Source organism: Corvus moneduloides, chromosome 6, assembly GCF_009650955.1.
Source record: "Corvus moneduloides isolate bCorMon1 chromosome 6, bCorMon1.pri, whole genome shotgun sequence".
NCBI lineage: Eukaryota > Metazoa > Chordata > Aves > Passeriformes > Corvidae > Corvus > Corvus moneduloides.
In genome coordinates, this window is record NC_045481.1 from 13,771,113 (window position 1) to 13,785,672 (window position 14,560).

General features: G+C 37.9%; 1 long non-coding RNA gene across 1 annotated transcript in view; it reads right to left on the bottom strand.

Moving 5' to 3' along the window:
* Positions 1-14,560, bottom strand: part of LOC116445880 — a 162,801-nt gene that overhangs the window by 68,860 nt on the left and 79,381 nt on the right. The window contains exon 3 of the long non-coding RNA XR_004240923.1: positions 11,482-11,575. This is a non-coding gene — a long non-coding RNA (uncharacterized LOC116445880). The remainder of the gene's footprint in view (positions 1-11,481; positions 11,576-14,560) is intronic.

Sequence of the window (14,560 nt, forward strand, 5' to 3'; positions counted from 1 at the left end):
AATGCCAGTCATGCTGAACTGCTGTTATACTGCAGTTTTGACAGACATTGAGTTGGAATTAATGAAGGACCGTCAAATTAATTTCATGTGTGAATTAAACCTCTCCTTTCTACATAAACTTTAGTATAAGAAACAGAGTGAGAGCCTAAGGTAACACATTAATTTCTTTTTTTTTAGTAAGGCAGATGTTTGAATATATACAGACTTCCTGCATATAACACCACCCTAAACATTCCACCAAAAGAGCAGAGGTTCCTTGTACTTCTTTCATCACAGTTCTGCAAGGAGAACAGTCAGAATTTGAGAATAAAAAAGAAAATAAGTAGAGATTTTTAGGACAAGCATTCTGGAAAAACTTTGCCAGGCATAAAGTGTGTTTTCATCAGCATGAACATAAACTGCTGGGCAGTTTCACAGAAAAGCACCCAGTAGAGTTTCCACATTTGCAATCATTTCTAGTCCTTTTCATCATTTCCATGTTTACTCACTACTGCTAGTGGCACAAGAGCCATCTCAGAAAGGGAGGATAAGTAAAACTGCCACATACACAGCTGAGGCTCCAGCTACATTGAGAGGCAGTTGCAAAATCCTTCACTGACTTTTTATTGTCTCAATATCAAGCATGGGCTGGAAATGAAGAGCTGCATCTGCATATGGTGCCCAACTGAGCACCATTTGTCCTGTGTGGACACAAGGGATTTGGAAGGCTGAAACCAAAGCTATAGCTGCAGTATGGAGAATTTGTATAGATTACACAAAACCTGGCATATATGAAATGCACATGTTTTCAAGTAGCTGTTTACAGTTTACAAACAAATTATTACCCCCAAACAAAATTTGTAGACATGTCCAGATATCAACTGCATCTGAAGATCTGGGATTCTGTTCACAGGCCCCAACATAAAAAGGCAAATAAAAGATTATTTAATAAAAAAGAAAGAGTAATACAACTACTTTGCATGGATTAACCATTCAAAATTGTTATTATTACCAATGATCATTATTAATCTATATGCTCTTTAATTTGCACCCTAAATCGCTGCCTTTCAGCCACTTATGGTCCAAGAATGAGCAGAAGCAATGCTGTAGTAAGATCTTATATCACTTAATGTCTCATATTACAATTTCCTTACATTTAGCATCTATACAACAATAGTCAGTAGTATATGAGACATTATGAATAAGAAATAACTTACTACATTTTAATTGCCAAAGTAAATGAATGAAGCACAGCGTCTGTTCCAGTATCCTTGCTTTTAAAGATTGTGTTCTCTTACTAAAGGGAGAAATGAAAACAAATGTTTGTGAAAGATGCAACATGAGGAGTACTGGGAAGAAACAAGAAAAACTATAAATGCATCCACAGGTCTAATTACACAAGTGAGAAGAGCAACAAAATGGTAAGTTCAAATTTGAATCTGATGGGGGAGAAAAGGAAAAATTCAGATATTTTGGCACAGGCTAAGTTGTGCAAGATGATAAAAGTTTGCAAATCAGTTTACTGTGCCCAGAGAGGGGAAACTGTGGCCAGAAGGACCTCCCTGCTTCTGTATTTGGGCAAGTGGATATTCTCTGACATAGGTACTCTTCTGAGACCTGTGCATTAAAAGAGAGACAACCACAAGCCCATATCCAAGGACTCCTTCGGTTATCGTTAAGGCAGAACAATAGTTCAGACCATTTAATAAAATGGGTTTAAGTATGAACAGTAGAATATTCCATTTTGTTTCTAGGTAAAATTCAGAGAGTGATACTTTCCCTTGGCTGAAGTTACCTCTCTGCACTCTTCAGAAGCAGAAGGCCACTTTTACTTACATGACCTGAAGGCAGGAGCTGGAGATAGGCATCTTAAATTCACATCAAAATGTACATCCTGCAGCTGTTAACCACTTAACAGCACAGATAGTCCCCTCCCTAATTAATTTGTTCATGTTTTTCCTATTTATTTCAGTCAGTATGTAGACAGGAAGGCAAGGGTGCAGGCTGGAGAGGAGACCCTGGCTGGGTGATACCTGCTACAGCACAGAGGGGAAGGAGGCAATAAGAAAGGCAGCAGCAATGACAGTAGGACCTCAACATTTACTGCCACTCAGAACTCCAGAGCACTCCCTTGCCAGGAGCTGCTGGCCTCAGTGGGTTTCCAAAGCTGCTCATCCACACCTCAAGCCAGACGTGCTGCACCACTCCACATGCAGGTGTGAAGCAGCTTCTTTGTAATACCTAGGGTCATGCCTTCTCTGCAGAAGCATTGATCTGAGTGGAAAAACACAAACTTTAGAAGAAATTTTTAACCTCTATCACTCCTTTAGACCTTGAGGATTGATTTAGTGGATCTCAGAGTGTATTTTTTTGCTTCTATGAAGGACTGAGTGTGAATGCAACTGGGAATGGCATGTGCCAATGTGTTTGTGGTAGAGCAGAGGGGATTGATTCAGTTTTAACCACAGGTCCATCTCTCTCTCCAACTCTCAGGTTTTTAATGCAGTTTCTGTTCTGGGTGTCTGCTCTACACATTAAGAATTACAACAGAAATCCAGAACATTGCCCATGAGCAGGGCTCCTTAGCCCCAGTAAAAACTGTATGCTGTGCACTAGACAGTCTGCATAATAGATACATGTTATGAATACAAATAAAATACACTGTTTCCAATTAATGGGATTTAGGGCTGGGGCCTTTTAACTTAACTCCCATGGTTTCCTTTTGAAACTTCTGCATATATTTTCTATTTTTGAGGGGGGGTTATAAATCCTGTTTTAATGTTTTGCTGTTTATGCAAATTTCCAAATATAAAGGCATATGGTGGCAAAGTGGCACTAACTATCTGCTTTTCGGCACACATTCCTCTGCTATTACAAGAAAAGACGGCCTGATGGAAAAGGAAGGGAAAAAAAAAAAAAGAAAGAAAGCAGTGTACAAACAGACACTCAGTATAAGCATAGCATTGATTCACATTTCTTAGCTTTATTCTTGACCTCTGATTCACTAATTGCTCTAGTGGCTCCTGCAGGGCAACTGTGGATGCTCCTTCATGTCATAAGGTAGAGTGGGTGCTCAAGTTTGTAATTATAGTTTCTAACTAGCAGAGAAAAGGAGAATAATAAAGGAGAACTTTTTTGAGTCAGAGGTTCCCCCTCACACTGGCAGCCTCACTGCATGGGTTTCATGTATCCAGTTTGCATTTTGCCTGATAACATAGAAGGCACATCATGCTATTCTAAAACAGCAGGATTATTTTCTCCATCCTAATTGATGAACAGCTGTGCTGTAATAGACTACAAAGCACAGCATCACTGATCTCTCCTCAGGCCACCCTAGGAACTGAACACTCCACAGGGAACCAGAAAAGAATGAATGCTAAAAAAAAAAAAAAAAAAAAAAAAAAAGAGAGACAGAGAAGAAAAGGAAAAAAATAAGAAACACCAAACATTTCAATACATTGTCCTTTGGATTCCGACAATTACTTGGCATCTCATTCAGCAATAATTAACTCCAATTTTCCCCACAGTAGTTCTAGTGTATGACATGACCCTAAAACAGTCATACCTTATAAAAGCTAAATATAAACATTTTTGAAAGAGAAATATTGGAGTTCAGAATGTTTCTCACTGAACATCAGTGTTCACAACATTCAAGTCACTTCTGGGGTCATGTGCTCCCTAGAACAGTTCTTTGTCCCAGGAAGTCCACATTATCCATTCATTTTTCTGCTGGAATTCATTCTACTTTATCAAAGTTATTGCTGTTATTATCATTATGTGCCTCAGTATGGAATTGCAATGCCTTCTTGAAAGATTTTGATCCCAAAGGTCGGAAGTCTCAGGGATCACTTGAAATACTTTGTATTTTTGTATGGGTGGGGACTTCATAAATTCAGCAGTATTCCTCAACTTTCTATTTTCTTGTGCTTCTAGAAATGGCTGCTCCACTTGCCTTCAGAGTGAAATAGGAGGGTCTCCTTTTTGTTTTGGAGACAGTTTAGAACTAAAGAGGAAAAAACACTCTGATGTCTTTTAAAAGACAGATATGTTTCTCATCCTTTCCCTTACCAGATTCAGTGGGGTAAGGAAAGAGTCATAATCCTCATTTAAGAACTTTTCTGTCTTTACTATCTTTTCTGTGGGCATGAAAGTGTAAGAAATAGTTAAATGATATTTCTTGTTCTATCAGTAAACCAGTTCCAAAAGCACAGACTCAATTCAATCAAAATTTGTGACAAGAAAGCAATCTTCCCATTCTGCTCATTTGTTCTTCTTATTTTGTCTTATTGGAAGTGATTTGCTGAATCTTTCCTATAGGTAAGCCCTGTGCTTATGTGTTCTTTTGTCTAGATAAGTGTTATCCTGTAAAATGAACACAATAAGACTTCTGTTTACCTTAATGCTAGTTAAAAAAAAAAAAAAATCTCATAGATATAAGAAATCAATAACCGTCCACAACAATTTACCAAGGATTCAGTCTGGGTAGAAAAATTCAAATTGTATTGATTTTTTTACAGGGGAAAAAATCCACTTGACAATAAGCTTCAACTAAAAGAAAATGCCATGTGTACACAACTAGAAGAGGCTCAGAAAGCCAGCTATTTAAAATCTGAGCCGCTAATTAAGACAGGTAAGGCAGGTTTGAATACAAAATCAGGCCCTGAACACTGGCACATTACTTAGTTTCCACACCTTAGTTGTCCATTAATAGTAGGAAGGGAATAAAGCTTATTTTGTGTCATAAGAAAAACTGTGAAGAATTTTAAAAGGTACGTTCCAAAGAGAAATATCATTTAGTGCAGAATGCCACCACACATAAGCTCTTCTGGTCCAAAAAAGTGTGTAATAAGTATGCTTACCAGGATAAGTGGGATGCCATGCTCATTTTGGGTATAACTTCAGGTGTTGATTTTAACTCACCAAGGCCTTTAAAGACTATTCAAAAAGCCACCCTTCTTCTCAGTTTTCTAACTGCTAAATTCTGCTAAAGGACACAAAGTAAAAGCCCCAGACTTAAAAGCCAGCTGTCTGCCAAATGAGAACCACCAGTGAAGAGGTGGCTCACAGCACCACTTGTCTGAAGGGCCTCAGGTATCCCAGCAGGCTGAAAGATGCATTATGTGTGTATAAAATCATGAGTTATAGTGGATTTAGGAGTTTAAGGGGGTTTTATGGGGTTTTTTTTGTGTTTGTTTTAATGGCAGTTTGCAAATTTGATTGAGATTGTTAGCAGGCATGTGGTCAGCTTGTTAATTATTTTTATGTGCATTGTTAATCTAGAGTGATTTGTTCTCACTCACACTATAATGTCATAAGCACATTTTAAAAAATAATTTTAAAACAGTAGTAGCACCATGTGTGTTTTGTGAAAGCAAAGCAAAGCACAAGACATTTCCCACACTTACTCTTTCAGTTTTCTCTTCAGCTTCATCTCTATTTATTCAGGCCATTTCCCATTCCAACTGCATAAAATAAACTCTGGACACACCTTAGTGGGTCACATCTTTCCTTTTCAACAAACACACAAAGCAGCCTTTGAAGACCTCATAGCCCATACAAAATTTTTGTATTGCCTGATCAGATACACCATGCCTGAAGCTAAGAGGTTTGGTGAAGGATGTTAATACAAGAAACTGCTTCCTAGGTCTGGGCTTGTTATGGGAAAATCTTCACACCCATTATGTCAAGTGGTGGAAGTGGGCTGGGTTGGATTTAACAGCTAGAGAAAAGAGCACGCTTGTCCAGAAAGCATCAGCAAAAGGACTACTATAATAGGATCAAGTGACAGCAGCTGGCTGTCAAAAAGGAGAAATGACAATGCAAGAAGATCTTGGTGAAATATAGGAGTGGACTAATCTTGACCTCCTAGCAAGATAGTTATTTAACCCTGCTGAGGGGCATCAGTGGGCTGGATCACAAGAGGAGACTGAGGTCCAGAGCAATGCTGGTCAGATTTTGCCTTTGGCTGCTCTGTCATCACACATAGAAGAAGCATTCTTGAGCACTTGCTAGAAATTGTAAGCCAAGGAAAGATTCATCCACACTCTTTATTACAGCAGTTTGATCAGATTTGTTATTGAGATAGCAAAATCAGCTTTCTTTTGTTTTGTAGGTTTCCAGTAAGGGCTTCAGGGAACTCCAACCCGGCAGCCCACAGCCAGTAAACAGAGACTGAGGCACCTGCCAGGTCACACATAGATTTGGTGATTTCCCTTAATTTCATTTTAAAATTTAATTAGATGTGGTTTAGTCCTAAATACAAAGGAGCCATATTCCAAGTTAGTCAAACCTCCCACATCTTGGCTGAGTAGGGAAGAGTAACAGCACTGAAGAAAAACACTTGCTTGTAAATTTCTAGAGTCAGAAGCCAAAACAAAGATTTGAACACAGACAATTCACCTGATTTATTTTCAAAGGGATCCCTGAGGTACGAATTATGTCCACAGGTCTATAGAGAATACAGTCTTGTTTTATGGGTTCATGCTACTGTTCTGTGCTGGGGTCAGAATCAAAAAAAAAGTGGGTTCTTCTAAAATAGCCTGTCTATAAATAATTTCTACTAAAATTCTGAATAAAGCACATACACTTCCTTAGAAAATCCCTGCTCACAAGAGAGAAAGGGAGAGATTTCTCAGAGAAGTGAGCCGACTCATGTCCTTGTAGTTATGTCCAATATTTTGACAGTGGAGTAGTAATTAACCTTGCACTCTGCTCAGTATCACTGCATTTCTGCTGTGACCACTATGAAGTGCTTTTTTGTGAAAGGAAAGAATGAATCTAAGTGGGAAAATTACTGGAATGAGAGAGGAGCTTTAATGGCAACCTTGGCATCCTGCAATTTCACACATTAAAATATATTTAAAAAAAAAAAACAACAACCTACTACAGCGCTTGTTGCATAAGGCTAAGCTTTCTACTCTTCAAACTATTAATAAGGGCTTCCCATTGAGAAGACAAATACATGCTTGATGCATTTTTAATTCTGTGCCAATACATTTGACTAAAGCTGTTTGCTGTTTCAATGACAGGATTTAACTTGCCCTTCTGTATTCAACATTTCTGACTATTAATAGTATGTAGAAAACACAGACAGAGGCTGTAAAAGTTATATTCTGGTCAATGTTTTTAAAAAGTAAAAAGATTAGCAATTAAAGGTCCAAATCCTTTTTACACAGTAAATTTAACCATTCAATGAAATAAAATGTAATCATTTAGTAGGTGCAATGGAATCTCTACCACATCAAGGAAAAGTATCATCTTGACCACAGTTATTGATCCTTGATGGCAACTGAAGGCAAAAAATTGCAGCCCTCTCAAATCAGACATAAATGCTATATAGATAATCCATATATGTACAAGTCCAATAGCCTTTTCAAGATATGTGTCAAAAAGCATTCTTGTCTGTATTTTCTAAAGTGAATACATCCCATGCTGAAATGAAATCAGAAATAAGTCAGAGGCCATTGTTGAAATCTAAACTGTTTTCTTTCTGAACAGCTTTGAAGTTCCAAGCAGTTTCTCTCCTAATTTTGCCAGGAGTGTTTCTTTGAAGAAAAATGGGATGGAATTGTTATCAGTATTGAGACCAATATAGGGATCACATTGAGTTAATTTTTTACTGCAAGAAATGGAAAAAGAATTACCCTTTCCCACAGACTGATTATTATTTTGTTATTTAAGTGATAATGTAAACCTAAGGTTAAAATGAAATTATATATACTGATGATCTCCTAGTGACCTCCATTGTGCTGTTCCATTACAGCACATAGTAATAACACACTAAGTGCACACACTTATGGTACTGTCAGGTACCAATGCAAATCAAGCGGCACAGGAGGCACATTACTTTTGTTTTAGCCATTAAAGACTCTAAGAAATACAATATGACAGCCAGAAGAAAGCAGGCTTGGATTTTCTAAAGGTACCCAGGAGTGGCACTGATTTGTGTTTTCTTTGGTATCCTTTTTAAAAGGCCTTTAGCTGTGCCAATATAATAGATTTGAATCCTGACCTTTCTCCACACAATGAAGATACTCTGTATATCTTACCATATAATGCAGGGAATCAATACTGTATTTTACTAAATGCGAGTTAATTTTACCCAGGGAAGGAAATGACTGCTCTTAATAGTAGAACACTTTTTTTTCCTCCTCCAAGTCAGTGAGTTTCAGGTTTGCCAAACCCTATCACTGTTTAAAAAAGGGTTTGAGAGATTTTAATAGCTAATAATAGGAGGAAACATAAAAGGACAAATCCAATTTAAGTGAAAGGGTTCCTGTGTAAGCATTACTTGTCAGTCTTTGGTCGTACTGTATAGGGACCAGCTACAGAGCAGTGGCAGCAAAGAAATATAAAGTCCAGATTTAATTCTGATACAGAGAAATACAATTTCAAAACCGGACGTCTTATCATAGGCATGTCCCATTGGAGAACTCATTTCCCTAGCAAAAGGCTGTCACTGCCATTATGTTGTACAAGGAACCAATTTACTACTACAGCTAAACAGGGTTACTGGTGCTGTTGGAACTTAAGCATTTGAAGTTATCGCTAGAAAAAAAATAGCATTTCAAATGTCAGTGAAATGGGAAGGTATAATTGAAAAGTATCAATCAGAGAAGCAAAAGGGTTTAGAAGGCTAAGACTGCAGTTTCAGTACTGCCTTCCCCCCCCCCCCCCGCTTCCTCTTTTTATTTTTTTAAGCTTCTTTCTCTATTTCCTTTTCCCTTTCACATGTAACTTCAGATTTAGTATTGTGAAATAAAAGATTTTGGCTTGATACTTGTTCTGTGTCAAATATGAAATAAATTTTGATGATTTTCTTCTACAGTCTAAGTGACCATAGTTTAATGACACAAAACTCTCATCTCACCCTGCATCCAGAGCTGCCAATCTGGAAGATATCTAAATGAATGAGAAAAAGCTGATCTGAATTTTAGTTGCTTTGTTTGTGTCTTTTTATTCTCCCCTCCTTCTGAAAGAAGACCCATTCACTTGAACCTCCTTTATATAATAGAATCTTTTCTCCCATCCCAGGCTGATCCTACAGAGAATTAGAGAGTGAATAAACCTTTGAGCTTTCAGGACTTGAAAGTAAAGAGAAATGGTCTGTAAAATAAATTGAATTAATTTGGTTTCAAGATATCCTAATCATGCCACTATTGCTAAATCCAGTATGTCTCCACATAGAACAGGAGGGACTTTTTCAAACTGCCTCATTTTGCTATATTTTATCCTGAATCAATGTGTGGCAATATTAGGAGCATGTTTAACTAATATCAGAATCGGAAGGCTGGATTTACACAATCTGCTGCTCATATGTAGAATATCAAGCTTTCTTTCATGATTACTTTCCTTTGCTGTGCATAACGGCTCCAGGGGCTTTGAAAAAAACAGATTTTAGTCAAATAGCAATTAGTAAAACAGAGCTTATGTATAATCATGCTAAAACTTGCTTATTTTACCCCTTAAATAGGTTGCCAAATTGCATGTAGCAATTTGTCCTTTAAGCCCAACATCACTGCCTGGGTCCCAGGGACATCAGTTACTCTGAAATACCAGCACTGCTTCTGGCATTCACACACAAAGCAAATTTATCTGTTGCTTGCTGCAACTCCATGAAAGCAAAACTGCACAAGAAATTCCAATTCAGAGCATTGGCCCTTATTTGTATTTTGAACCTGCTAAAAAGAGGTAAAAAGGTGATGTTAGAAAGTTCTGCTGTAATACTGTAATGTATTGTGAGCATATCTATTTACAGAGGAAAATATCAGCCCTGTGTTTCACAGCAAGGAGATGAGACCTGCAAAAAGAGTCAGGCTGGAGTTCTGTGGTGATGAGTAACAGAGCCCCCATATATGGCATCCTCCTCTTTCCACAAAATAACTCCTATGTTAAGGAAAACCATGTACTGTGTATTTCTAATGCAGTTGGATTTTTCAATTTTAAAAAAATCATCAAGATGGTGTACAAAAATTAGTATTTTTTTTTAGTGGCTGAAGAGTTTCAGAAAATTCTTGGTCAAGAACAAACCCAGGCTGTAGAAACAGAAATTTTTATCTAAAGTTGGGTTTAGGATCTGGTTGGAAAAAGCTGAGAGTTTGAGCTGAGGCTGGGAGAAAGGCACTCTGAAGATAAAGTTGCATGTCTTCTTTAGAGTTTATTTAAACTTCTCTTATTTCAGAAGTAATTTTACCTCACAGAAGATCCTTTATCCACATTAGAGTGCAGATATATTCCTCCTCCACCACCTTTTTGATGAATTTCAATTTCAAATAACTTAACGGCTAACAGCTTGCAATTGTTCTTTGTATTAATAGAAATACATGGTCTCTTTTGAAGTTCAGGTAGTAATTCAGTTCTTAAAATTCTTCTGCTGTTTATAAATGATTTGAACAGGGATGTCATAGCTTTTGATGCACCATTGCAGCCCCTGTTCAGCTATGTTCTCTAATTCAACTGGAAGCAACTTTTATATGCTTAGGAATCAAATTAAATGCTGTGCTAAGTGGAACCACTGAGTTGTCAATTACATTTATTTTGGACCAAGGGTGCAAGGTATTAATTACGTCATGTGTCCACCGCAGGAAATTAATGAGAATGACTGTGAGAAATCAGATTTTTTGACTTAAAAACATTTAGAGAATTTTTTTGTGTGTGTTCGAAAGTATGAGACTTTAAAGATAATGCCTTGCTCTCAAACATTCTCCAAATTTTATTTCATTAAAACACAACAAATCAGTAATGTGGGAAAAAAATCCAACAAAACAAAAAATTCAATCAATTTCAAGTAATCAAAAATTATTAGATAGAATGAAGTGCAGTTCTGCAAATCATTTGTTGATAGACTTCTGGCATAAAAACTCTCTTCCACTGCAGATGTAGTTCATGTACCATATCATAGAGTGCCTTGAGCCTCCCACAGTAGGAACAAGGTAAGTCAAAGTGACTGAACTGAAATGAGTCACTGCAGCTAGAACTGAAGGGAAGGAGGGATTGCTTATTTCATCAGCTAATACTGTGGAAACCTGCAATTTCTACTTGGGGTGAGTGTGAAAATTTCATAGCTCTGGTTATGTTTCATGAAGCTGAAGAACTATAGATTGTTCGGAGGTGTCTGCCCACAACCACCTCAGTCATGCAGGCAATGAGGGGCAGCTGTCCCATGTCATGGCATCTTACAAGCAGGGCTTACAAAGATAAGCCAGATTCTGTTTGAAACTCCAAAAATGAAATACAGCCACCAGGAGGTTATTAATAAAGAGACAAAAATAGAGGGAGACTAGACTGTTCACTGACAATTTCCAAACAAAAAAGGGACTTAATTTATGAGTAATTTTAAAGTCCATCCAAATCTGAGCTCAGAATGGTGATATTTCTTAAATACAGTGTGCAGACAGTTGGTAAGGCAAAGCCTGTGATTCTCTGATGATAATGAAGGGAGGGGGAAAGAAGGCGGGCAGAGGGAGACAGAATAGCAATAATACTTAAGGAATGTTTCTTTACCTTTAAAGAAGGGAAAATGTCTCCAGTAAAGGAATATCTCTTCATTTTATCAGCTCTCTAGCCATTTCTTGTCACCAGATGAATACAAGAGTGTCTAGTACAAAAGACAAAAAAAGAAATATACATACTTTATATACAATAATTCATTAAAAAAACAGAAAAGAGATGCCTAGGTTTTTTTCCTAGGATAAAAGGAACCAACGAGTTTTTAAATCAAAACTGGAAGAGAGGGAAATTAAGAAAAAAGCCAGAGGGAAAAACCAACGGGATTAATATTGATGCAGCGATGGCAAAAGCAAACAGACAGGCAGGGACAAGATTGCATCCAACCTCCAAAACACATGTAAAGTTGGAGCTAAAATGTCATATGCGTATGCAATTTATATGCAAAAATCTTTTACATAAAGCTACTAACTGCCAAGTCTTCTTTCACAACTTTTTCAAGGCTTGCAGTAACTCTGGGATTTTATATTCTCCCTCCATCACCTTACTGAAGGCACGACTGTCTGTGAAGAACACGGAAACTTTCTTAAGGCCATGGTATTAAATTCTTTCTTACATTGCTGGGCTGGTGGCTCAGCAGGAAGACCTATTTTTTGCTTGTGTTCAAGCAACTTCCCTGGCAGTTATTGCCTGCAACAGACTGTAGGGAAGTTGCCAACATTTAGAAGCTCTGATGATGTGAGCCAACCTTAGACTAATAATTTTTTTATCTCAATATAAGTGGAAGAATTACATAAAAATAGACAATTTTTAACAGTATGGTATTCTGTTATGAGAGAAGGCTAAATAACACGGGTGCCATATGAACATCTTTCTCCTATCTACAGCACCTAACTTTAGCACAGTCCATATGTCTATTTGTCTGATAGCTGAACTTATTGAAATAACATGAGGTTACAAAAGAGAGTTCTAAAGCTTAGTGTCCCCAAACCTTTCAAGGTGAGACATCCATGAGTTGTAAACACTTTCTTTTGCATAACCCTCAAAATCAAAACCAATTAGTGAGCACACTGGAATTTAACGTGGGAAACCCAGACACTTTTTTAAGAGTCCAGAAATCAGGATGAATGCTGCAGCCATTTACTACCGTCCTGTGCCTCTACCTTGGTACATGCAAGAGCTTCTGCCATAATCTCTTAAGAAGCTGCAGGATGGCAGCGTGGGCTGGAGAAGCAAGTCCCCAGAAAACTCAGCCTGCACACACAAAGGAGTCAGCGGTCAGCAGTGGGGATGGTATATAGAGGAACTGGAAACAATTATTTCATTTCCAAGTTATTTTAAACTCAGTCAGAGCAGTTCCCTTCAGACAAGAAAGATAGGCAAAGCCACCAGAAGGAGACAAGCAATGGTGTTACAAACATTTTGTTTTCATTTCTCGTCTCTGTGGCTATTGTACATTGTCAGACTGTTTCATGAGCGTTTCCAGAGCAGAGGCTCTGACATATCTGCTCCCAGCAAACAGTTTAAATGTTGGCTTTAAATTCCTTAACAGATTCCAGGCCATCATCTTTTTTAATTAAATGCAAAAAAACTATGTTAATGCAACGTTAATGTTGAGATTGTCATTGGACAGATGTCAAGAAATTCAAAGTTATGGTTCCCACAGCAACCATAATTCAGCGACCCCCTCCCCCACTTCCACAACCACCCTCCTGAAACATATTGGTCTCAAACTGTACAACAGGCACCAGAGTGAGGGGAAGCTGTGAGAGACAGAAATTGTGTATGGGACCTCTTGGAGCTGGTGCGGATGGGGTGGACATCAGTCCTTTTCCCGGAGGAGAAAGTACTGCTAGTGGCAGCACTGGGACACAATGGCTCCTATCTACACCTCACAGTGGTTATATCCTTGTGTAGCAGGGGTAAACTGGGAACTCATTTCACCCACTTCAGCAGTATATCCACTAGCACACCTAACCCAGCACAAATCAGCTGTACTGTGCAGTTACAAAAATGACCCCTATAGTCCATGTTAGGGTATTAAGCCAAATGTTGAAAGGAGGCAGCTACTGCCACAGCACAGCCAGAAATGCAAACGTATCACTGTAGCCACCACAGCTAACACTGTGCAACAAAACCCTCCTTTATTCATCCCAGAATATAATACACTTCATCACTATGCACCAGAGTGAACACTGAAACACACAAAGCACAGAAACAATAATTTCCAGTGAGATAACATTTTTCACAGTACAGCTTTCCAGACCCTGATCTCTCAGGCTTTGTATGTAAAGGAAAACTACAAATTGCTTTGAAAAAAAAGAGCCTGTAAACTTAAAATATAATCCAATACAGTGCTAAAAATCATGAGTTTCGAAGCAGTACTGGTTTTCTGACATTTATAATTTTTCTTATATGCCATCCCAACTAACTTCTCAAAATTCAATAAATTAAAAAAAAAAAAATCCATTCACCCAACAATCTCATCACCTCTTTCTTGCTAATGTCTCCTAGTGCACTACAGCTCCCAGCTGCCCTTCTTCTAAATAGTCTAATTGGAGTTAACCTAATTAAGTTAGCCAAACAATTACCCTTAATATGTACTTTCAAGTTTTCTACTTAACTGTCAGACCTGTAAAAGCACTTACGTTTGTGAAAGTATAATTGTTTTACCCAACTTTCTAAGACTTCCAACATCTCTCCCTCCAAACCAATTTGGAGGTATTTTGGAGGACTGTTACAGCTACATAAACTAATCTGTCATTTTGTGCATGCTTTTTTGAAGATCTGGGGCCTTTAAATGATTCTACATTTAATCCTAAAGTAAGTGAGTTACATCAGTCCACCATTACAGCAGTTACTACCTCTTTCATTACCAGGTCCTCACCTGAGTGGAAATGATACATTTCTAGGTAAAACACCATGAGAAAAGAATACTTGTACTACTGGTGTTTCCTGACTATATAAGCCAGTGTTGGGGCTGAGCAGAATTTGAATGCTTTACGTCATTTCACAAAACATGAGGATTGATGTGGTTGGTGGTTCTTTTCTTACCAGGTTTAAGACTGATATGGATGAGAAAGTATGCTTGCAGGAAAGTGTTTACATCTGCTACCTCTGTGTCCTGAGTCCCCAC